The sequence below is a fragment of the Ailuropoda melanoleuca genome, chromosome 11, assembly GCF_002007445.2.
Source record: "Ailuropoda melanoleuca isolate Jingjing chromosome 11, ASM200744v2, whole genome shotgun sequence".
NCBI lineage: Eukaryota > Metazoa > Chordata > Mammalia > Carnivora > Ursidae > Ailuropoda > Ailuropoda melanoleuca.
In genome coordinates, this window is record NC_048228.1 from 73,671,038 (window position 1) to 73,695,970 (window position 24,933).

General features: G+C 32.2%; 1 non-coding gene across 1 annotated transcript; it reads left to right on the forward strand.

Moving 5' to 3' along the window:
• Positions 1–12,709: 12,709 nt before the first annotated feature.
• Positions 12,710–12,894, forward strand: LOC117804522. Its single transcript, XR_004629005.1, has one exon. It is a non-coding gene; the product is annotated as a U2 spliceosomal RNA (small nuclear RNA).
• The last annotated feature ends 12,039 nt before the right edge of the window (positions 12,895–24,933 follow it).

Here is a 24,933-nt window from a genome sequence, read left to right on the forward strand (position 1 = left end):
TGTGGCACAGAACCCACACACTTTTTTCTTTCTTCTTTCTTTCTTTCTTTCTTTCTTTCTCTTTCTTTCTTTCTTTCTCTTTCTTTTCTTCTTCTTCTTCTTCTTTCTTTTCCTTCCTTCCTTCCTTCCTTCCTTCCTTCCTTCTTTCTTTCTTTTTTTCTTTCTTTCTTTTAGGAGAAAATATGTATTTGGGAATATTTCTCTGATCCATTGTTGCTAGATCAAGAGGGAAGAAAATAAGAGAAGACTCTGCCACAGGTCCAGGAATTGGTTAAGCTGCCCTGTCACAGGCTCTATGAGCTATTAAATTCAGTGGTGTTAGAGACATCCATTGAACTAAATGTAGTGTGTACCCAGGAAGCCATAAAGGAGAGTTCAGGGTTCTGGAGGAATGGCGTGTTTTCTGGATGAAAATTACTCACCATTTGAAAGGCAGCTCCTGGCATGATACTCAACACCTAGTAGAGACTAAATGCCTGACCATGGGAGATAAGTGACTGTGTAATTAGAATTTTCCATCAGGAAGCTTGGTATTGTCAGAGCAATCGAGCTGTAAGGTCAGGAGAATGCAGTAGCAATCTATTGTTCTATGAAAATGATGTATGTGGGCCTGGGCAGATCCACAGACACACTAAATGTTTCACAAAAGGTGACTCAGAATCCCAGTAACACATATCTTTGATGCAACATTGTCTCTCACAGCTCACATCTTTGGCCTCACACCTACTGTGACAAGCTGATGAAAGAGAGAAAAAAATGGGGTCTGGTTCACACCTGGGTCTGCTCAATATTTTTTGCAAGGCATTATACCATATTATAGCTTCACTCAGTGTGGTCCTAAAGGATAATGGTGAGCAAACATTCCCTCAAAGCACTATAATTGGTTGTTTCCTTTGTGTGAAGAGATCTGGGGTAAAGAATACATAAAATTTTGGGCATTGTCAGATGGTTTGACAGGTGGTTAGTGCCTGGAAGGAACAAAATTAGACAAACAGAGACAGGGAGATATGGGAAAATGCATATAGATAGACTTGTAGAATAGAATTCAAAGTGTGCAGATATTTATGTCTTATACCAACGTATAGCAGAAAGCATCTGCTATAGGAAAGTCACTAAATCTAACCACTTTTGTAGCTAAAATAAGATATTTTTTTAAAAAATTAAAAATTGCTAAAGTAGTCTGATAAAAAATAGAAAATATGAATACATTAATAATAATATAATTTGAAACTTTATTTGATGATCTAGTTTACTCTTCTCTACAGACCGAGCTTAGGCAGTTTAATGAATAATTTATTTTAAAACTTTAAAATACTGATTGTTCTAATCCTATACAAACTGTGAATTATATGGTTTTGCAAGCATATCTAAGATCCTGAAAATAAGTGGACAGTGTTCTCAGTGAATGACCTTATTTTAAGCCAAACAAACTCTTTTTTTGTGGTCATTAAGTTTTGACATAAGGTTAATCAGATTATATCTAAACTTGTTACCTTATAAATCCCAAGACACAGTTTTCAGAACATGATGGGTCAATTCCTGTAGGAAATAATAAGATAAGGTTGCCAGAACCCATCTCTCAGGAGTAAAAATATGGGGGATTTTCACCTTATTTTTTGTTATATTTTATTGATTTTTGAAAAAATCATGGTCACATTTTGCAATTGGGAAAAAAAGGACTTCTATTTAAAAAAAGGAAAAATGGAGGGGAGAATTAATACTTAAAATTCTGAGCAATGTTTTAGAAAAAAAGAATGTGTGAAATATTCAAATTTATGTTTTCCTTCCAAGCCCTACTTATACTCTGTTTTTCTGGAATCAGAGTATCAGCAGTCTTTCTTTCCTTTGCCATTGAATTGAAGGGTCAACATTTAAATTATTGCTTTCAAGCTATAAATCAATGATCAGTAATGACAGGCATTACCAATTTACAATAGAGTTTGAGGAAGTCAGATGAGTTAAACAGCCTCATAACTTGCTCACTGAATCACAAAATACTTAAACCAATTAAAATTATCATTTCTGGGGGTTTGTAGATTTTATAAGGAACATTGTTTTTGCATCTTATTAAGTAAAGCAGAGAGTCAACCATCATATAATTAAATTACCTAAAAAGTCAATCCAAAATATTCAATGAAAGTAATAAAATGTTAACAAACCTTCCAGTATGTTACTTGAAGCCTTTGAGTTTTTCAGAATATGTGCAAATGATGAATACATTAATTGACTAAAGTGTTCTCTATTCATAGTTTTATTTCTATCCAAATATAGTTTGAAATGAGAACACTAAATTTTCCTAAAATTTTATTATGAAAAGTTTAAATATACTATATAGAATAAAATAACCACTCATACCCTTCATCTAACCTGAAAAAAATTACTATATTTCACTCCATTTCACTATCTATCTCTATCTATTATCTTTCTATCATCTATCTATCATCTATCTATCATCTATCTATCTTCTATCATCTATCTATCTATCATCTATCTATCATCTATCATCTATCTATCATCTATCTATCTATCATCTATCTATCATCTCCTTGCCTACTACTTGACTTTTTGCTAAATCAATGGAGTGTAAGTCATGGACATCAGGACACTTCATCTCTGCATATCCAGCAAGTATCCCTAAGAATAAAAACATCCTTATACAAAGTCAGGTTACCTGTATTATACCTAAGCCAACACTAATACTGTTCATTCAATACAGATTTTCTTCAGTTGTCCCATTAATAGCTTCTATTGCTGTGTGTGTGTGAACTAATCTCAAATTAAGATCTAGTCAAGATTCATTCATTTTGTTGCTATGGATTTCATAAGTCTCATTCTAGAAGGAACCCATTGACTTTATTTTTTAATACTGTCATTATGAAGATTCAAGTTCACTTTTATTGTGGAAAATCATACCTTCTAGCTTTGTCTTCATTATGTTAGCTAGAATGTTCACTCTTCTTTAAACACATTTTATAAAATAGGCTCTATAAAACTCACTTTTAAAAAATTTAAAAATTCTATGCATCGTCTAAGCAATGGTTTTTATATATATATTGATTAGTAGAGATTTGTCTGATATTTTTTAAAGGTTTTATTTGCTTATTTGAGACAGAGAGAAAGAGAGAGACAGAGCATGCGTGAGGGAAAAGGGAGAGGGAGAAGCAGACTTCCCACTGAGCAGGAAGCCCAACAGAAGGCTAAATCCCAGGACCAGGGGATCATGACCCAAGCTGAAAGCAGACGCTTAACAGACTGAGCCACTGAGGTGCCCTGTCAGATATTTTTTATCCAAATTATGGAAAACTTTATTTTTCCCTGACAGTAATCCATTTCCTCTACACTTTCAGATATACTAAGTATAATTATAGTTTTATGTATTTCAAATGTCTTATTTAAAAGTAAGGCATTTTACCCTATTAGTCTTATTTGAGATTTTACTATTTCATTGTTCTTTTACATTTAATTATAATTTTATCCTCAATTACCTGTTTTGTTTTGTTTTAATTTCAATTCTGCTATTCCTTTGATATCAGTGGTCCTTTATTTTTTACCCATTGAATTAGAATTGTTAGATAACTAAAAAAAAGCTTTTAAAATTATATTTTTAAAGAATTTATAAATATACATTTTTCTCAGAATATCTTTTTATATATATCCTATGAGTTTTATATGTATTGTTTTTTCTCCCCTATGATGTGTTTCTTTTAACTTATGTATTGTTGCCCATCATTCTGAAGATTCCAATCAAAGGTGATTTCTTGAAAACTTGATTATTGATGTTTAATTTGATTATAATGGGAGCAGAGAATACTCATTAAATTCTCATTCTTCACATCTGTGAAGAAATCTTTCGGACCTAGTGTGCAAATGAAACTCTGTAAATGTCATATGATAGTTTATATTTCTTAGATTGAGACAGGCATTTTTTTCTTTCTAAATTTCCATGTAATTATTAATTGATATGCTGGTTTATCATTTCCTGAAAAGGGATGCATTAAAATGACCTAGTATGATTATTATGCATTTCTGTCATTGTTATTCAAAATGTTTCATTTTCATGTATTTTGAGTGTATTAACTCATGATTACATATCAGCAAAATTTTCAAACTTTAAGGTACTGTTCATTTTGCATCCATTAATAATTTTCCTTATACTAAAAGACGTTATCCTGCCCAGTTATTTTAGCCTATGTTTATACTATTTTCATATTATTGACTTTTTGCCAATATATTATTAAAATGTTTCTTTTTAAATTTAAGATACCTCTTTTAAGCATATATATCTATAGATACATATATATGCTTATATAGTTGCTTTAAAATTTCAAACTTAAATTATGTGTTTCTAGTTGCATTTATTATGATTATTTAAATATTTGAAAGTATTCTCAGGACCTTATTTCATATTTTCTATGTAGCAACTTTTTTTTAACTCACCTTACCCTTATCTGTCTTTTTTGAGTAATAAATACTTATGTTTCTTGATTTTATTCCTCTGTTGAATTGCAAACAATAAATTTCTGCTTGATTGTTGGTTATCTTTAAATTTTTAGGATCATATTGGCTTATACAAAGTTATTCTTCATCTGTCTGCATTTTTTTTAAAGATTATTTATTTATTTATTTGACAGAGATAGAGACAGCCAGCAAGAGAGGGAACACAAGCAGGGGGAGTGGGAGAGGAAGAAGCAGGCTCATAGCAGGGGGAGTGGGAGAGGAAGAAGCAGGCTCATAGCGGAGGAGCCTGACATGGGGCTCGATCCCATAATGCTGGGATCACTCCCTGAGCCGAAGGCAGACGCCCAACCGCTGTGCCACCCAGGCGCCCCTGTCTGCATTTTTTAAATGAAAGCCTAGAGTGCTTTACCTATTAAAAACTACCCCCACTTATTTATTATTTTTAAATTTAATTTTACTCCTATTCTTCAAGAAATTCTCCTTGTTTTCTTTCAGTCAAGAGTTACTCACACTCACCACATTTTATCAATGTTAGTACTTTTCATTGCATCTTGGATCCCAAACTTTACCTGAGTGTATTTTTTAATTCTTTTCTTTTTCTTTTCTTTTCTTTTTAGTAATTTAAGTGGACTTGTCTCACAACCCTGAGATTATGACCTCAGCCAAAATCAAGAGTCAGATGCTCAATCAACTGAGCCACCCAGGCACCCCATGGTTTGAAGATATTTTTATTAATAAAAATTCCTAATAATTATTCCTTTGACTATTGTTACTTGATCATTTATATTTTCTTCTTCCATAACTCCTGTTTGATAATCATCCAATCTTTTCAATCCAACTTTTAAATATCTCAGCTATTCTACTTTTTAAATTTGTTTTTCTTTTGTTACTTATTCTGAGGAAATTCTCTATTTTCTTGACATTCACAGATTCACTATTTCACTGTACTAATGATTATGATTATTTTATTTTTATTTCAATGATTTTATTTTTCATTTCATATTTTATATTATTTTTCTATATACATTTGCTATATTTTCATTTGTAAAAGAAGTCTAGTTTTTTTTAAAGGAAAGTTATACTTTGCTTAATCATTTTATATCTCCTAAACATGTTCACTTTAAATATTTGAAAGCTTTTCTACAAAATGAATTACTTCTGGAATAAAATCCTAACGACATTATTGACTTTTTAGTTAATTTCCAGTTCTTTTTTTATTAAGACTTATTTATTTATTTGAGGGAGAGAGAGAGCACTAGCAGGGGAAAGGGCAGAGGGAGAGGGAGAGAATCCTCAAGCAGACTTCTCACTGAGCAGGGAGCCCAATGCAGGGTTTGATCCCAGGACACTGAGATCATGACCTGATCAAAATCAAGAGTTGGTCACTTAAATGACTGAGCCAGTCAGGTGCCCCACATTTCCAGTTCTTGATTTATTTTTTAAATTACAGTTTTTAAGCTCTTTCTGAGTAGAATTATCTCCCACTCTCTTTCTTTTTATCTCTCCATCTGTGTTAGCCACATTATATATAATGATTCCATAGTTTCATCCTACGTTTTCTGGGCATATAGGGGCAGTGGCTAATCTAATTTTAGAAACTCACTTCTCATGTATGAATATGTGATTTTTTAATCTTGTCTTTTTAATTCACAACTTATAAAAAAGGATAGTTTTCATCAGCTAGGAGATAGCCATTTTTAAAATTCTCTTTTTAGAAGTGGGGGCCAAGTACTACTCCTACCTTCAGTCCCATGGGAAGCCCCGTTAAGAACTGTAATGTAGGAGCCTAACTTTCAGCTTCACCTGATTGTTCTGCTTTTTCTGGGCCACGGGGCTCAAAAAGCCTAGAACTTTGTCTCGCATCTCTTGGTTTTTGTTCCTCTTCTATATCTGGTTCAAAGATAATTTTAATTCAGAGACAAGGAGAGGGAAAAATCCCATAGGTTATTTCTATGGATGAACATCTTTTGAAGGTCGTTCTTCCTTTCTCTTTCTCTCTGTCTCTGTCTCTATGTCTCTGTCTATCTTTCCATCATACCCATATTTTTGAAGCAGAGGAAATTTGTCAAGACAGAATGTTGACCAGAAAATTTATACATCATTGGGCTTAGTAGGATTTCTGAGTAAAAGACAGTTAAGAAGTATTGTAAAATGCATAGAGTTTGGACTGATGTATTCTTGGCCTTTTCTCTGCCAATTACTAACTTATTGTGGGGCACCCTGATTAGTATCTTTGTAAGTAACCTCGTTTGTAATGTTAACAAAATTGTTCTTACTTGATACTTTTGCAGAGTATTCACATACGAGAACCTATTATAAAATGTATTACATCGAGAAAGTGCTCAATAGATATTGCTATTTTCCTTCTGTAAATTCAAGATTTTTTTTGTTATAAATATGGTGCACTGGGTGTTATACTCAAGTAATGAATCATGGAACTTTACATCAAAAACTAGGGAGGTACTGTATGGTGACTAACATAATAAAAAAATATTACAAAAAAATAAAAAATAAATAAATCTATTTTTAGCTACAAGGTATATTTGATAACTCTTAACACAGGACTGTGAAAAAATCTAAATATACATTATTCAATAATAGGTAAGGACTCAAAACTGGGAAAGCATGTGAACAAGAGCATTTGTTTATGCTGTCCAATTTAGTCACCCCTTTTAGCTTTATGGAAAATGAGAACATAGCAAATGGTTGGCCTAGTCTGTTTATTGGAGTCATGTGTAGATTCATCTGACTTGTTGAATTCTTACCAAAAATGTTATCAACAAAGTGGGCATAATTTACCACGTATATGGAGTCTGATTAAGCATGAAAATTCTCAAAAAAGGTATAAAAACAAATGTATAATATGACAAATGTCATGAAGGTAAAGAACATTGTTCAGTAATAGGAAGTAGCGGGGGGGCATCTATAAATAAGTGAGAAGTAACCTCATTGTGAAAGTAACATTTAACTTGAAATCTGATGAAATAACACAATATGCAAAAGGAGGCAATGTTCCAGGCAAAAGAAGGTCCTGAAGCAGGGAAGAGTTAAGTATCATAAAGTTACGCAGAGAAGACTCAGATCAACTAATTCATTTTGGTATTCCTGTTACTTGCTCCAGCGTATGGTACATAGTATACATATTCAGTAAATGTTCATTGAATGAATGACTGACATAAAGAAATATGAAAATAATAGCACCTGTTTCTCTTTCCTTTCTCATCTCTACCTCTCTATCTCTTGGTTGCTAAATAATATGATCCCTTTTATTTCATTTTTTAAATGAACTATTTTAGAATGGTTTTAGATTAACAGAAAAATGCCAAAGATAGCATGGAGAGTTCCCACATATTATGTACCTAGTTTCCCCTATTACATCTTACATTAATATGGTACACATTTGTTATGACTAATGAACCAATATTGAGATGTTATTATTAATTAAAGTCCATAGTTTATTAAGATTCCTTAGTTTTTTCCTAGTGGACTTTTCCTGTTCCAAATCTCTCATTACATTCACTCTTCATGTCGTCTTTGTGACAGTTTCTTAGACTTCCTTTCTTTAATGATCTTGATAGTTTTGAGGCACACTGGTCAAATATTTTGTACAATGTTCCTCACTTAGGATTTGTCAGATGTTTTAAAAATGACTGGACTGGGGTATATATTTTTGGAAGAAAACAACAGAGGTAAAGTGTCATTTTCATCGTATCATATCAAGTGTACATACTGTCAACATGAATTATCACTGTTGATGTTAACCTTGATCACTAGGCTAAGGTAGTTTTTGCCAGATTTCTCCATTGTATAGTTCCTTGTTTTCTACTTTTTCATAGTTTACTCTTTGGAAAATGTCACTATGGGACTCATACTTAAGATATAAAGAATTATACACCACTTCATTAAGAACAAAGTATCTATATAAATTATTTGGAATTCATCTACATAAATTTGGCACTAATAAATCTCCAGGTTAATCTTGTATATTTCCTTCCCAGTCCTAGAACTAGCCATTCTGCCAAGGAGTCCTGTCCTTTTATTGAAGAGTAGTATAATAAACAAGATCCTGTATGCTAGGTGCTATTTCTTTTCTTGAGAAACTTATTGGATCATTGTGCAACTGACTGACAGGTAATAATTCCACTATATATAAAATCAGTATTGGTTAGGGATGAGGTTAGAAGTTCAAAAGAAATATCAGAAGTTGTAAGTCTAATGTTTGTAGTTAAATCTGAGTACATAACAGAAAATTGTCTAATTATGCCTCTCTCTAATCTGTCTGAGTAGGAGAAGCATCTTATAATTTCAGAATGGATTGGTGAAATGGATATAAAAGGAAATTTGTTATATGAAATCCTTTACAATTCTAGGAAACTCTTACCTGGAAAAAAATCATGATGACAAATCAAGAACTTTCCTTTATAATATAATAATGTGAAGGGACTTACTAAAACTTCTGAATTTTAACAAAAGATAGTTAATATTATTAACAACATAAAGGGAAAAAGTGTTCTAAATTAATTCTTTAAATATCTTCATCAATATTATTTTATAATACAAAATATGTGCATTTTAATGATAATGTCATTTCTTGTAGTTTTGAGGTTAGTGCTAAAAAGATAGTATTTTGTAATTATTTAAATAACTAATCTGTTTGAGACATATGATGATCTTAAAAATTATTTGTAGTCAGACTGTAAAATTGTTTTAAATATTCATCAACCATTGTACATCGTTATTTCTGTTACATAGATAAAAATGACTCTTCAGAATGAAGCATTTGTGTCATTTCTTTCTAGACATTGGACAGCTTACTTTATTTTAATGAAAGAAACAATTCTAAGTGAATTATGATCTGATATTTTTGTTATACTAAACATACTTTTAGAACTCGATAAAAGAGGCCTAAATTTCTGCCCGTTTTTTACAAGACCATTATATCCAGCACATAATTTACAAGTTTCTTTTTTCTTTATATATAAACCTAAAATCATAATAACTATTTATCAGCACTCCAACAAGTGTTTAAATATATATAAAGGGTTTAGCACAGTGCATGGCACATAATAAAGGTTCAGGAAATGCAAATTTCTGTTTTTCTTCTTATTATTAGAAATGATCAACACTTACAGATTGGTTATCATGTTCTGTTCTACTACTCTCCTAGAAAAGTTGTATTGACAGCAACTGAAATTTAGCTTAAAAAATGATCATGATAAAGGACAGTGATTAACTGTATATTACCTTTTTACAATGGAGCCAACTTCAATCTTTTTGCAAATGGTTCTCATTTGACTAACAATAAGAAGTCAAAGCCACCCGTCAACTATATTTCAGGTTGAATTTCTTCAGAATGAGAGAAAGAAGAAGACATAAAAAAGTTACCTACTCTACCAAATTATATAAACTTAACCACACATGAGAAGACAATATTTTGGTTAAACAACAATATTTAATTCAATATACTAGAAAGCGTCATAACAGGAAACATTCTGAATACTGGTAAAACTGTTCGTTGAGGTTTGGCCATGTTAATTCCCCAGTGCAGTTTAATGACATAGACATAAGTTCTAAAAATAACACAAAATTGAATTTAGAAATTATACAATGAAATGAATAAGGACAAAGTTATATAACAATTTCTAACTGTGTGTAGATTATTTTTACTTGAAAGCTAAAGAGAGCTGATGATTACACATATTAAATACCAAGGCAAAAGTTAAATGAAATAGCATTATGTAAATTTTAAGTTTTTATGAAATTTCTGTTGTTTAAACAAAACCCTAGGGCTTTATGTCCCTGATGTCTATCATCACATAGTTCTATCATGTGTAATTATCAGCATAACTACTTACATTTCAATCAGAAATGTACACATAGGAATAATGTTCTTGAAATATCAATTATGTTGATGAATTATTAAGAATACTGAAGAGGGAATTTACTTGAATGGCATGCTACACTTATAATATTTTTCAAATTATATGCTAGACTATTGAGTTTCACTATAGTGTACTGTACTAAGATTAAATCATATAGTAATGTAGATAATGAGGTATTCAAATTATTTTCCTGCTTTCAAATGGCCTGAAATATTATTACATATTGGTTAAATCAAGTCACTGAATTTCTTCATACTCTGACTATATTAATTTGAGTACTTCTTGTATAATATGTTATTAGATAAATGATAGAAGAATTTTGTGTAATATATTGTAAAATAGACTGAATTCATGTATAAGCATTATTATAATTAATTTATAGATATGTCATTGCCTAAACAAAAAATAAAATATCTTAGTTCACTATTAACCAAAATCTTGGACATTTAACTGATGGCAAAGTATGGAAGTTAATAATATATGTGATTTGATAATTGCTAAAGCACTTGCAATATATAATACTAAATGCAAAAACAGACTGATTCTTAAAGATATATTTTTATATATTAATATCAGATACAAGGAACAGCACTGCTAGTCTATCGATGTAATTGTGATTCATACTTCACTTTTGCTTAAAGAAAAACTCACTAAGCAGATATTTAAGTAACATGAAGCCAACTGCCTACAACAAAGCTAGTGTAAATAAATTCCTATGCTATCTGATCATTTTTATTTGTTTTGTTTTTATACGGACATTACTTGGCATTTGAATTTTTAAATTAGTATGCAACAGTACTGCTATAGACTGAATGTTTGTGTCTCTCCAAATTCATATGCTGAAAACTAATCTTCAATGTGATGATATCTGGAGGGGAGGCCTTTGGGAGATTAGTACTTTTATAAAAGAGACCCCAGAGAGCTTCCATGTCCCTTCTAACCACCTATGAAGACACAGTGATAAGATAGTTGACCGGGGACCAGGATGTGCGTTTTCACAGACATTGAATCTACTGGCACCTTGATCTTGGCCGTGAGAAATAAATTTCTACTGTTTACAAACCATGAGTTTATATCAGTTTGAAATAGCAGCCTGAGGAGACTAAGACAATCACTTTCTACGTTTATGCTCCAAAATACAGAAAAAAGGGATAAAAATTTTTCTACCAATTTATGAGAAATTTCCTCTAATCTTATGATCTGTTCAGAATATGTGAATAAAGTTTGCTAAATCTATTAAAGAATAAAAAGTAATTGTATAAAATAAATTTCATTTATTTTGCTTAGCAATGACACGGATGGAGCTAGAGTATTATTCTAATTAAATAACTTAGTCAAAGAAAGACAAATAACATATTATTTCACTCATATGTGGAATTTAAGAAACAAAATTTAAGAAGCAAAGGGAAAAAAACAAAAACAAAAAACAGAGAAGTAGGCAAACCAAGAAACAGACTTGTAACTATAGAGAAGAAACTGATGGTTACAGAAGGGAAGTGGGTGGGGGGGATGGGTGAAATAGGTGATGGGAATTAAGGAATCCATTTGCTGTGATGAGCACTGGGTGTTGTATGGAAATGTTGAATCAACATATTGTACACCTGAAACTAATATTACAATGTATGTTAACCAACTGGAATTTAAATAAAAAGTTTAAAAAAATAAATTGCATTATATAAACATATGTTGTATCAGTATCTTCCTGGAAGAAAACAGAAGTTAGAAGAGTAGGATTTATTTTGAGCATAAAGCCTATACTTTTAAAAGATAAAAGAGGGTGGGGGAAGGATGGTTAGCAAATGAAAGTATTCGGGTTGCCATGTGAACCTGACGCCTTTAAAAGGGAAGAGGGAGGAAAGCAGGATTGGGCAGAGAAAAATTCCCTGCATGGGGCAATTTTGCCATAATCCCAGATAAACTGGTAGGGATGATTGGAGCAGATTGCCCATTAGAAGAGACCTACATTGGACAGAAATGGCCAGGCCCATGCTCAATCATTGGGTTGGGGCTGCCTGGAGAGAGTACAGCCTCAGCTTGAAAGCAGAAAAGGAAAAGCGTCCTGAATCCACTAACAAATGGAGTCTGTCAGCTAATTACACCATTTGCACTTTAATGGCAGGTTTTTCCTTGAAGGAAAAGCAAGCAAGCAGTGCACCTCTTTGCCGCCATATACACTAAATTCATTTTCATTGAGAGAGAAGAACTTGAAATTTTTTCAAACTGTTAAAACATTATATGAAATAAAATTATAGAACAGTACTTATTAGTGTATTAATTATTAATTACGGAAAAATGAATAGTGAACATTTTAGAATCTTTTAAGTTGTTTATGTTAATCATTCAAACTTCAGCTTTAAAAATATTATGCAATCTCTTCCTGGTCTTTTGGCTAAGATCAAGTGTAGTTAGTATCTGTTCTTATCAGTTTAAAAATATTATTCCCAAAGCTGAACATTAAAATAGCAACATCTGAGATCTTTAAGCATAGACTAAGCTGTAATTTTTTAATGGAAGCCTCCCTGAAATGCAATTACCGGGGAAGGATACTTGTTATTACTGAACATCTGGCAATATTATTTTGTCTATAATGCATGTGCTGCTATTATCTTACCCATTCCTTTTTCTTGACCAAAGTTTTGACTTCCCATTTTTTAAAAATTTAAATTCATGATAATGGAGTTACACCTCTTGACTCGCGTGAAGACATACATCATCATTTTCTCAACAAAATGTGAATTAATTGGTGATGGCAGTATTTAAAGAATAGATAACAAAAATTCACCCCATAATTATAACAAAAAATCTAAATCCATTAATGTTTGATAATTGTAGTATTTTCCCCTGTTGACATCAATCTGAATGTTGACTGACACAAGCCACTTGTAAGTTATTTACAGGCAATTATTATATCATTTTTAGATCTATTGACATGTTACTGCTATGACCACCTAATGCACAGTGCATATCAAGAGCTGTCAAACTTGACACTTGCTATTAATAAGCATTTTATAACAGGCATCATAAGCAAAACAAATATCTTTGTGCCACTGAGTAAAAGGAAACTAAATAATTTTTAAAGTCACAAGTACACAACACATTCATACACTTAATGCCGGTACTAAAGTTATAACCTCACACAATGCTTACTAATATTGAAAATATGAAAACCATCAATGTACTTCTTGTTTCAGAGTAAAGCATTTTGTGACAAGGTTTAATTTTTAATTCTTTATTTTTTCAAATTATAAAAATTTTTAAATGTGCATATTTGATTATAATGTTTTACAACGGTGATATAAACAATGTAAATAATAATAACTATATATTAGTCACATTTACTGTGGTTAAGCATTTACATACACTACCTATATTATTCTTAGTAATCCTGAAAGGTTATTATTATCATTCCTCTTTTTCAGATGGTATAATTATGACTCAGTAAGGAAATTTTTTGCCCATTAACCTAATAAAATGTAGAGTTGCTATAGGTGAATGAGATTAAGAGCTACAGATTTCCAGTTATAAAATAAATAAGTCATGGGGATGAAAGGTATAGAATAGAATTAGTCAATAATATTGTAATATGTTGTATGGTAATAGATGGTAACTACATTTATCATGGTAAGTATTTTGTAATATATGTGATTGTCAAATCACTATGCTGTGCATGTGAAACTAATAATATTGTGTATCAACTATACTTCAATTCAAAAAAGATTTATTTTTTTCTGATTACAAAACAAGTGTAAAAATCAGAATGCAAGGCAGCATATATAGTATCCTAGCCTATTTTTAAATAAGCATTTACACATAGAAATCTACAGAGGAAAATAAATCCTAAATGTCAACACACACAAACACACACACACACACACACACACACACACACACACAAACAGTAGAGCTACAGTTGTAGCAGGGATGTAACTCACTGTATACACTATCTTTCCAACAAACTACAATAAGGCCTTCCTAAGAAATGAATACCAGAACCAAGTCAGTTACCCAGGATTACACCTTATCAATGAGCTATATCGGGATTTTTGAACGATGAAATATATAGTAGTGATATTTGTACACAAGGAATTAAAACAATGTAAAGGGGTATCATTTAAAGTCTCCATTTCATCAGAGAAATGTATTTCTGTTACTTTCCCTGTATTTTCTATCCTTCTAAATGTGAGATCCAGAAAGGCTATGCATATTTCAGCTCCTGGAGTTTCTCAAGTGGGGATGCAAATTACAATTTCTCTTATTCCTATTATTTCTCTGGTAGGAAGGGATCACTTGCTTTATGAATGAGAGCTCCATATCACTGAAGAGGAATCCTACTCAAAGGATATCAGTTATTCTTGGTATGAGAGTTTAAAAAGTAGAGTTAAAGAAATTGAATCTGTTGCAGATAATCTGCAGTGGCAGAGATTTTGCTAATGAGACCAAATTAATAGCTGTACTTCCTACAAGAGTAATGGATACATTATTCACAAGTATAGTTTGAACATTCTTTAATAAAAATATTTAATTATATAACTTGAAAACTGTCCAATTTCTTGACATGTTAGAGATAATCCCTCTGAAAAAAATATGTGTAAAAAAATAGCATAGTGTGACTGATTTGTTTTCCTTTCTTTTTGGGGGGTAAGGGTGGAGGGAGAGGGAGAATCTTAAACAGGCTCCACACTACCGTGGAGCCAGATGTACGGTTATATCTCAAAACCCTGAGATCATGACCTGAGCCAAAATCGAAAGTTGGATGCTTAGCTGACTGAGCCACCCAGGAGCCCTGTTTTCCTTTCCTAGTCCCAAGTCTTCCAATAATTAATTGAAATTTTCACACTTGTTTACATCATAAGAAAAAGTAGCATTAAAGATTTAATGAATTCAGTTATGGTTTTTAGAAAAGCTCTAAAATAAGCTTTTTTTCAATGTGTGTGTGCCAGAAATCCTTCATCAGAATTAACAGGGTGCTTGTTTAAAATATAAATTTCTGACTCTATTGAGGTCTACTGAATCTGAATCTCTGGGTATATACTTAACAGATTCCCGTGAGAATCCGAAACACACTGATTTCCCTAATAGAATACATTTAGAGCAGCTTTAGTTTCATAGCAATACAGGTAGGAGCACAGAAAGTTCCTATATACTCCCTGCCCCCCTACACTCACAGCTTCCCCTCCATCAACATCTCACAGCAGAGTGGTGCATTCGTTACAACTGATGAACTTATACTGACACATTATTTCACACAAAGTCCACAGTTTATATTAGGGGTCATGCATGATATTGTATGCTCTATGGGTTTGGACACATGTAGCATGACATATGTCTACCATTATAATAACATACAGAGTAGTTTCACTGTTCTAACAATTCTCTGTGCTCTGACTATTCATCCCTCCCTCCCCTCCAGCCTCAAATAGCAATGCTTTTATTTCTCTATGGATTGCCTTTTGGAATCATATAGTATGGAATCATATAAGTATGCAGGCTTTTCAGACTGGCTTCTTTCACTTAGTAATATGCATTTAAGTTTCCTCCATGTGTTTTCATGGGTTGACAGCTCATTTTTTTCTAGTGCTGAATAATATTCCATTGTCTGGGTGTACCAGTTTATTTATCCATTCATCTAATGAAAAGCATTTTGGTCACTTCAAAGTTTTGGCAGTTATGAACAAAGCTGCTGTAAATATTCATGTGGGTCTTTTGTGTGTGTGTAGATATAAGTTTTCAATACCAAAGAGTAAATACTAAATAAATACCATGGAGCATGATTGCTAGAACACACTGTAAGAGCATGTTTAATTTTGTAAGAAACCACCAAACTGTCTTACAAAGTGTCTCTGCTGTTTGCATTCTCATCAGCAATAAGTAAGAACTCCTGTTGCTCCACAACCTGGTAAGTATTTGGTATTGTCAGTATTTGGATGTTGGCCATTCTAACCGGTGGATAGGGGCAACTCGTTTTGATTTTACTTCCCTGATGACATAGGATAGTGAGTTACTTTCAATGGTTATTTTCTACCCATATATCTTTGGTGAGTTGTCTGTTAAGGTTTTTGACCTAATTGGATTTTTCATTTTCTTTTTATTGAGTTTTAATATATTTTAGATAAGAGTCCTTTATCAGATTTTTCATTTGCAAATTTTTCTCCCAGTCTGTTGTTTATCTTTCCATTCTATTGACAGTGTCTTTCACATAACAGATTTTTTTTTAATTCTTAATGAAGTGAAGCTTATCAAGTCTTTCTTTCCTGGATGGTGCTTTTGGTGCAGCATCTAAAAAGTCATCATCAAACCTAAGGTATTCTAAACTTTCTTCTATGTAACAGAAGCCTTATAGTATTGCAATTTACATTGGGACCTACGATCCACTTTGAGTTAATTTTTGTGACAGGTGTAATTTCTGTGTCTAGATTCATTTTATTTTTTGCATCCTATTGTTGCACCATTTGTTGAAAGACTATCTTTGCTCTATTATATTGCCTTTGCTCTTTTGTCAATCAGTTTATGTGGGTTTATTTCTGGGTTGTCTTCTGTTCTAGAGATCTATTTTCTATTCTTTCATCAATACCATACTGTCCTGATTGCTGTAGCTTTATAGTAAATGTTGAGATCATGTACTGTCAGTCCTCCAACTTTATTCTTCTTTAATATTGTGTTGGGTATTCTGGGTCTTTTGTTTTTTCATATAAAGTTTAGAATCCGTTTGTTGATATTCACATTAATCTTGCTAGGTTTTTTATTGGGATTGTACTGAATCTACAGATCATTTTGGGAAAAACTAACATATTGACAATACTGAATTTTCACATCTATAAACATGGACTAACTTCCATTTATTTAATTTTTCTTTAATTTCATTCATCAAAGTTTTACAGTTTTCATTTTGTTGGATTTATATATAAGTTTTCATATTTAGGGTGCTATCATAAATGGTATTGTGTTTTTAATTTCCACTTGTTCATTGCTGGTATATGGGAAAGCAACTGACTTTTATATCAATTCTGTATACTGCAAATTTTCTATAATCCCTTATAAGTTCCAGGAGGTTTTGTTGATTTTTTTTTGGATTTTCTATATAGATAATTATGTAACCTGTGAAAAAGGAAAGCTTGATTTCTTTCTTCCAATCAGTAATTTTCATTCCTTTCATTTTATGTCCTTTTCTATGTAGTCTTACTGCATTATCTAGGAATTATAGTACAATGTTGAAAAGGGGTGGTGAGGGGGGATATGCTCCTGGTCTTAGTGGACAAACAGGGGAAAGCTTAGTGGGAAATCTTCTAGTTTCTCATCATTAAGTATGTTAACTGTAGGTTTTTGTAAACATTCTTTATCAAGTTGGGGATTTCCCTGTATGTTTAGTTTACTGAGTTTTTACTATGAGTGAGTGTTGTAGGTTTTTTAAATGCTTTTTCTGCATCTATTGATATGATCATATGTCTTTTTTTTCCTTAGATAGTTGATGTGATGGATTGATTACTTTAATTGACTTTCACATGTTGAATCAGCCTCACATATCTTGGACAAATTTCCCTTGGTCATGGTGTGTAATTATTTTTATACTATGCTTGATTCTATCTGCTAATATTTTGTTGAAGACTTTTGCATCTATGTTCATGAGAGATATTGGTCTGTAATTTTCTTTCCTTGTAATATCTTTGTCTGGTTGGTATTAGGGTATTGCTGGCCTCATAAAATATATTAGAAAGTACTCCCTCGACTTCAATCTTCTGAAAGAGATTGTAGGGAATTGGTATAAATTCTTCCTTAAATACTTGGTAGAATTCACCAGTAAAACCACCTGGACCTCACGATGTATATTTTGGAGAGTTATTGATTCAATATATTTAGTAGAAATAATATTTTGCATATTGTCTATTTATTCTTTTGAGTTTTAACAGATTGTGTCTTTCAAGGAACTGGTCCATTTCAACTAGATTGTCAAATTTGTGGGCATACAGTTGGCCATAGTATTCCTTTATTTTGCTTTTAATATTCATGGGTTCTGTAATGATGTCTCTTTCATTTCTAATATTAGTAGTTTGTGTCCTCTCTCTTTTTTTCTTAGTTAACATGATGAGAAGCTTATTGATTTTATTGATCTTTTCAAAGACCAGTTTTTGGTTTCATTGATTTTCTCTCCTGATTTTCTCTTTTCAAGTTCATTGATTTCTGCTCTAATTTTTATTATTTCTTCTCTCTTGCTTATTTTGGATTTAATTTGCTATTCTTTTTCTAGTTTTGTAAGGTAGAAGCTTAAATATTTGATTTTTGATTCTTCACCTTTTCTAATATGAATTCAATGCTATGAATTTCCATTTATAGACTACTTTACTATATCCCACAGGAATTAATGAGTTGTGTTTCCATTTTCATTTAGCTCAAAACATTTTAAAATTTATTTTGAGATTTCTTCTTTGACCCACATGTTATTTAGAAGTGTGTTGTTTAATCTCCAAGTATTTGGGGATTTTCCAGGTATCTTCTTTTACTGATTTCTAGTATAATTCCATTATGATCCAAGACAGATATTGTTTGACTTCTATTATTTTAAATATATTAAGGTATGTTTTATGGCTCAGAATGTGTTTTAGCTTGATGAATGTTCCATGAAAGCTTGAGAAGAGTGTATATTCTGCTACTGTTGGATAAAGTAGTCTACAGATGTCAATTACATCCAGTTAATCATTGTGTTGATTTATTATGTTCTTACTGATTTTCTGCTTGTTGGATCTGTCCATTTCTGACAGAATGCTGTTGAAGTCTCCAACGTAATAGTGGATTTATTTATTTCTCCTTACAACTCTATCAGTTTTTGGCTCATGTGTTAATTCTCATGCTAAGAATTGTCATGTCTTCTTTATCATTACATATCATATGCCCCTCTTTATCATTGATACCGCCTTCTACTTTGAAGTCTTTTTTATTTGACATGTATATAGCTATTTCTGTTTTCTTTTTATTAGTGTTAGCATGAGACATTTTTCTCTATTCATTTAATTTTAATTTATATCATATTTATATTTAAAGTGGGTTTCTCGTGTATGATAAATATTTGGGTCTTGCTTTTGATACATCTGACAATCTCTGTGTTTTATTTGGTGCATTTGGACCACTGACACTCAAAATGATTATTGATATATTTGGATTAATGCTATCTATTTGTTAACATTTTCTATTTTTTGCACACATTCATTGTTTCTATTTCTTGTTATTGTTTCTATTATATAGTCTTCCACTATTTTTCTGAAAGTTTGGCTTTAATAGATTATTTTATATGATTCTATATTTTTAGCATAATAGTAATGCTCCTTTTTTAAAGCTGTTTTTAGTGATGGCCCTAGAGTTTGCAATATACGCTAATAAATAATCCAAGTACACTTTCAAATAACACTATATTATTTTACAGGTAGTGTGAATACCTCATAATAAAATAATCCTAATTTTTCCCTATAGGCCTTTGGATCATTGCTGTCATTCACTTCTATCACACATAAGTATACATAATTGAATTCATTACTACTGTTCTGTTTGATAAATTAAGAATAAGAAACAAAGGCACCTGGATGGCTCAGTCAGTAAGTGTCTGCCTTTGGCTCAGGTCATGATCCCAGAGTCCTGGGATCTAGCCACGCGTCAGGCTCCCTGCCCAGTAGGGAGTCTGCTTGTACACCTCCATCTGCCCCTCCCCCTCACTTGCGCGCTCTCTCTCTCTCTCAAATAAATAAATAAAATCTTTTTTAAAAAAGGACCCTCTTTTAATAATTCTTGCAAAGCAAGTCTATTGGCGGCACATTCTCTCAACTTTTGTTTGTTTGAGAAAGTCTTTGTTTATCCTTCACTTTTGAAGGATAATTTCACAGGGCACAGAATCCTAGATTGGTGTTTTTTTTGTCAATACTCATTATTTCATTCTATTCTCTATTTTTTTTTCCATGGCTTTGGAGAGCCTGGATATAATTCTTATTCTTTTTCCTCTATAATTAAGATGTTTACTCTGACTTCTTTCAAACTATTTTTTTTTTACTTTTTGCAGTTTAAATATGATATGTCTGCATACAGATTATTATGGCATTTATCCTTCTTGGTACTCACTAAGCATCTCAGATTTGTCATTTGGTGTCTGGAATTAATTTAGGGAAATTCTCGGTCATTATTGTTTCAAATATTTCTTCTGTTCTGTTCTCTTTTCTCCTCCTCTTATTTCCATTACACATGTTACATCTTTTATAGTTGTCCCACAGTTCTTATATATTCTGTTCTGTTTTTGTTTGTTTGTTTAATCATATTTCTCTTTGCTTTACAGTTTTGGAGATTTCTATTGAAATATCCTCAAACTCAGAAATTCTTCCTTCAGCCAAGTTGAGTCTACTGATTAACCCATTAAAGCACTCATCAATTTTGTTACAGTGTTTTTGACCTCTGGCATTTCTTTTTGTTTTTTTCTCAAAATTTTGAAATCTGTTTACATTGCCCATCTGCTCTTGCATACTGTCTACTCTATCCATTAGATTGCTTAAAATATTAATCATAGTCTGATAATTGCAGTATCCCTGCCATGCCTGGTTTTAATGCTTTCTCTGTCTCTTAAATTGTGTTTCTTTGCCTTTAATGTGCCTTGTAATTTATTTCTTAATAGTTAGACATGATGTACTGGGTATAAGGAACTACTGTAAATAGGCCTTTAGTAATGCGATGGGAAGTTGTTGGGGGCAGGGGGAGGTTAAACATTCTATAGTCCTATGATTCAGTCTTAGTCTTTTAGTGAGCCTATGCCTGTACTGTAGCCTATGCCTATGTACTGTAAATTTCGCAATCATTTCTCAGTTCTCCTATCCCCTCTTAGATGGAAGAGGATGGTTAAAGGGGGCTGGAAGTGGGTATTTTCCTTCTCTCAGTTGGAAGGCTACATCTGGCTTGAGTTGGATACTTCTCTTTCCTACATGGGAAAAGAGAATCCCCTCTGGCACAATGGGATTTTCTCCAATACTTAATGTGAGAATTTGGTCTAGTTTCTGAAATTAAAAGCCACAAAAGTATGGGGGCCACTATTATTGAGTCTCCTTGAATTTTTTAACTCTCAGATCTTTCCACACCTAGCCTCTAGCAATTTGTGAATTATGGTATAGTTTTTCCTACTCTGCCACTGGTTCCTGCAGAGGTTTCTGCTCTAGTAAGAAGTGACTCCTTTTATTCACCTGATTGTCTCAATTTTGGGGCAACCAGTTTGCCCTTTGACCTCACTACTATTTCAAATCTGAGTGGATGATTTTTCAATTTGATCAGTTTTTTATTTCTTGTTAGGATAGGGTAGCAACTTTTAAGATCCTTACACACAAGACAAAAAACTGAAAGACAAACACTAGATTTGACAATTACTATTTGAGGGAACGACATCTAACTGGAACATGAGGAGAAATCTGAATCCCCATTCTTTTCAGGTGAACACTGAATGTAAGATTAGTTTGATGACTGGAGGCTTTAAAAGATATATTTAAATTAATGAAAGACTTCAGAGTACTGGGACCCCGTATATTTCTTTTTTTCAGATTTTTAATTTAAATTCTAGTCAATTAACATACAGTGTAATATTGGTTTTAGGAAAATTTAGCGATTCATCATTTGGGTAATTCATAACACCCAGTGCTCAACCCAACAAGTGCCCTCCTTAATACCTATCCCCCATTTAGCCCACCCCCACCCACTACCCTCCATCAAACCCCAGTTTGTTTTCTATCATTAAGAGTTTCTTATGGTTTGCTTTCCTCGCTCTCTCTCTCTCTTTTTTTTCCCCTTCCCATATGTTCATCTGTTTTGTTTTTAAATTCCCCATATGAGTGAAATCATAGGATATTTGTCTTTCTTTGGCTTATTTTGCTTAGCATAATACACTCTAGCTCCACCCACATCATTGTAAATGGCAAGATTTCATTCTTTTTGATGGCTGAGTAATGCTCCATTGTGTACATACACCACATCTTTATTATCCATTCATCAGTCAATGGACATTTGGGCTCTTTCCATAGTTTGGCTATTGTTGATTATGCTGCTAGAAAATCAGGGTGCAGTGCTCCTTCAAATCTAATCAGTATTTCGCTTATTTCTGGTATACTACTCCATCCATAATGAGTAATAGGAAAAAAATGGAATCATTTGGATCTATGCCATAAAGCAAAGAATGTTGTTCTTAAGGAAAAGACTATATAGTGTGAAAATAGAACATGCCACAATCAATCAATTTTTGCATAAAAATATTTTAGTTTAATTTTTCCTACATGTTAATACTGTGTTTGAATGAAAAGTTATCCCATCGTTTGATAAAAATCAATTATCAATATTTGCTCTATATTATCTCTACCTAAACAGGCATTTAAAATCACTTTACAGATCAGTTGCAATTTTTAAAAGTAATTTGTTTCTACTGTAACAGTGAGATTTTGCCATTTTTCCCAAAGTATATTCTTAAGCAATTTGAAATGTGTAAATACTGAAAATATCCAGTCGAAATATCACCAGTTGAAGAAATTTGAAGAAAGCCAAAAGAACATGTTAGTAATAATAATTATCTACTTATAAAAAAAATATCAGCAATGCAGCAATGTCCACAATAGAAAAACTATGCAAAGAGCCCAGATGTCCATTGACAGATGAATGGATAAAGAAGAGTGTTACATATATACAATGGAATATTACCCATCAAAAAATGAAATTTTACCATTTGTAACCATGTAGATGGAACTACAGGGTATTATGCTAAGTGAAATAAGTCAATCAGAGAAAGACAATTATATGATCTCACTCATATGTGGAATTTAAGAAACAAAATAGAGGATCATAGGGGAAGGGAGGGAAAAATAAAATAAGATGAAATCAGAGAGGAAGATAAATCATAAGAGACCCTTAACTATAGGAAACAAACTAAGGGCTGCTGGAGGGGAGGTGGATTGGGGATGGTGTAACTGGGTGAGGGGCCTTAAGGAGGGCACGTGATGTAATGAGCACCGGATGTTATATGAAACTGATGAATGACTGAACTCTACCTCTGAAACTAATAATACGCTATATGTTAATTAATTGAATTAAAATTAAATTAAATTTAAAAAATAAAATGTTTTTTAAAAAAAGAAAATATCAACAACAGGGAAGGATGAAGATCTTAGGTATAACGTAGCAAATACTACTCAATTTGAAAAACTTCCCACACTACCATACACGATAACAATTCGGATTCATGTCCAAGGCAAATACTATCGAAATTCTATTTTGTGCCAGACACTATGTTAGGTACTAGAGGCAGAGTATGAAAGAAGTCACATTGTCTAATCTAAAAGAGATGTTACAATTAAACAGGTGTTTTCACAAATAAATGTATTTTTATGAAATTTTTTTAGCCTGACCTGTTTGTCTAAAAAGGTGGAGAAGGTGGAGAAAAAATAGAAATTAGCAAAGAAAAGAACAAAACAAGGAAATTATTTATAACCCCAAAGACTCATAAAAAGTAAAAGCTCGGAAGTTCAAACAAACAAACAAAAACCTCTTCAATCTTTTGGCTCTTGTAGCCATCACAGTACCCTCCATCTGTCCTTGCTGAGAGGAGAAAAGATTCCAGCGATACCACTGGAGCTTTACTTGGAAGGTTGTGTCACTTGCTGTGTATTTGCTTCTACTTTCTCCACTCCACCTTCCAGGCCATAATTGAAGTAATAATTGCTTGTTTTTCTTTCACAATGGCAAATTTGTCTTGTCTGACTTTGTACTAAGCATCTCCCTGCTGTGTAGTCTGACAGATCTTTTCTTATCTCCTTATTCCTTACTCAAGAAAATAAGCCAAATATTTTCACTTTCAAGTTTATGTAGGGCTGCCATGTTAACTTTTGCTCTGTGTGGTTTTTAAAAACTGTTAATGCTGCAGAATTCCAATGGTCTTGAAAATAGCAAGGAATCGTGACAAAATGAAAGAAAACAAAATAAGAGGGTAAATGTGAATTTGGCTTGAATTTCTTGAACATTTCTTTAATGTTATCCTTTAGGCTTGATATTTTTTGAACTGTTTGAAGTTTTTGTATTAAATGCAGCTCCAAAGTCTTTGCTTAATTGCTGTTATAAAACCATTTTTTGGATAAAGTTATATTTTTGCTTATTTTACAGTGTTTTATTAAATTTGTCCGCAGTTCTACATTTAAAAAAGGATCAATGTGTCTCCCTGAATTTTAAAATCTCTTTTAAATTAATAACAAAACTTGTTCGAATATAAAAAGGTGTAGAATATGTAAAGCAATATTCATTGCTTGCTAAGTGCCAAGTGAAACAATATGATATATCTTATAGTTCAAAACAAGTAACAGTGATGGCTTTAATGGTAATCAATTCCTGTGAATTTGGGTCATTGCCAAAACTTAACATATCTCCAAACAGAATACAATTTTGTCCAATTTTATTGAGAGCAATTTTAGAACAGCATCTTAATAAGGTCCATAAGGTTTTGTTACTTCTTTTTCAAAGAAGTTAACCAAAGACATATTCAAAACTGTTCACAAATAAAATGCATATAAATATTTTAAAAATATTTTGCTATCATGTTAGAATACCA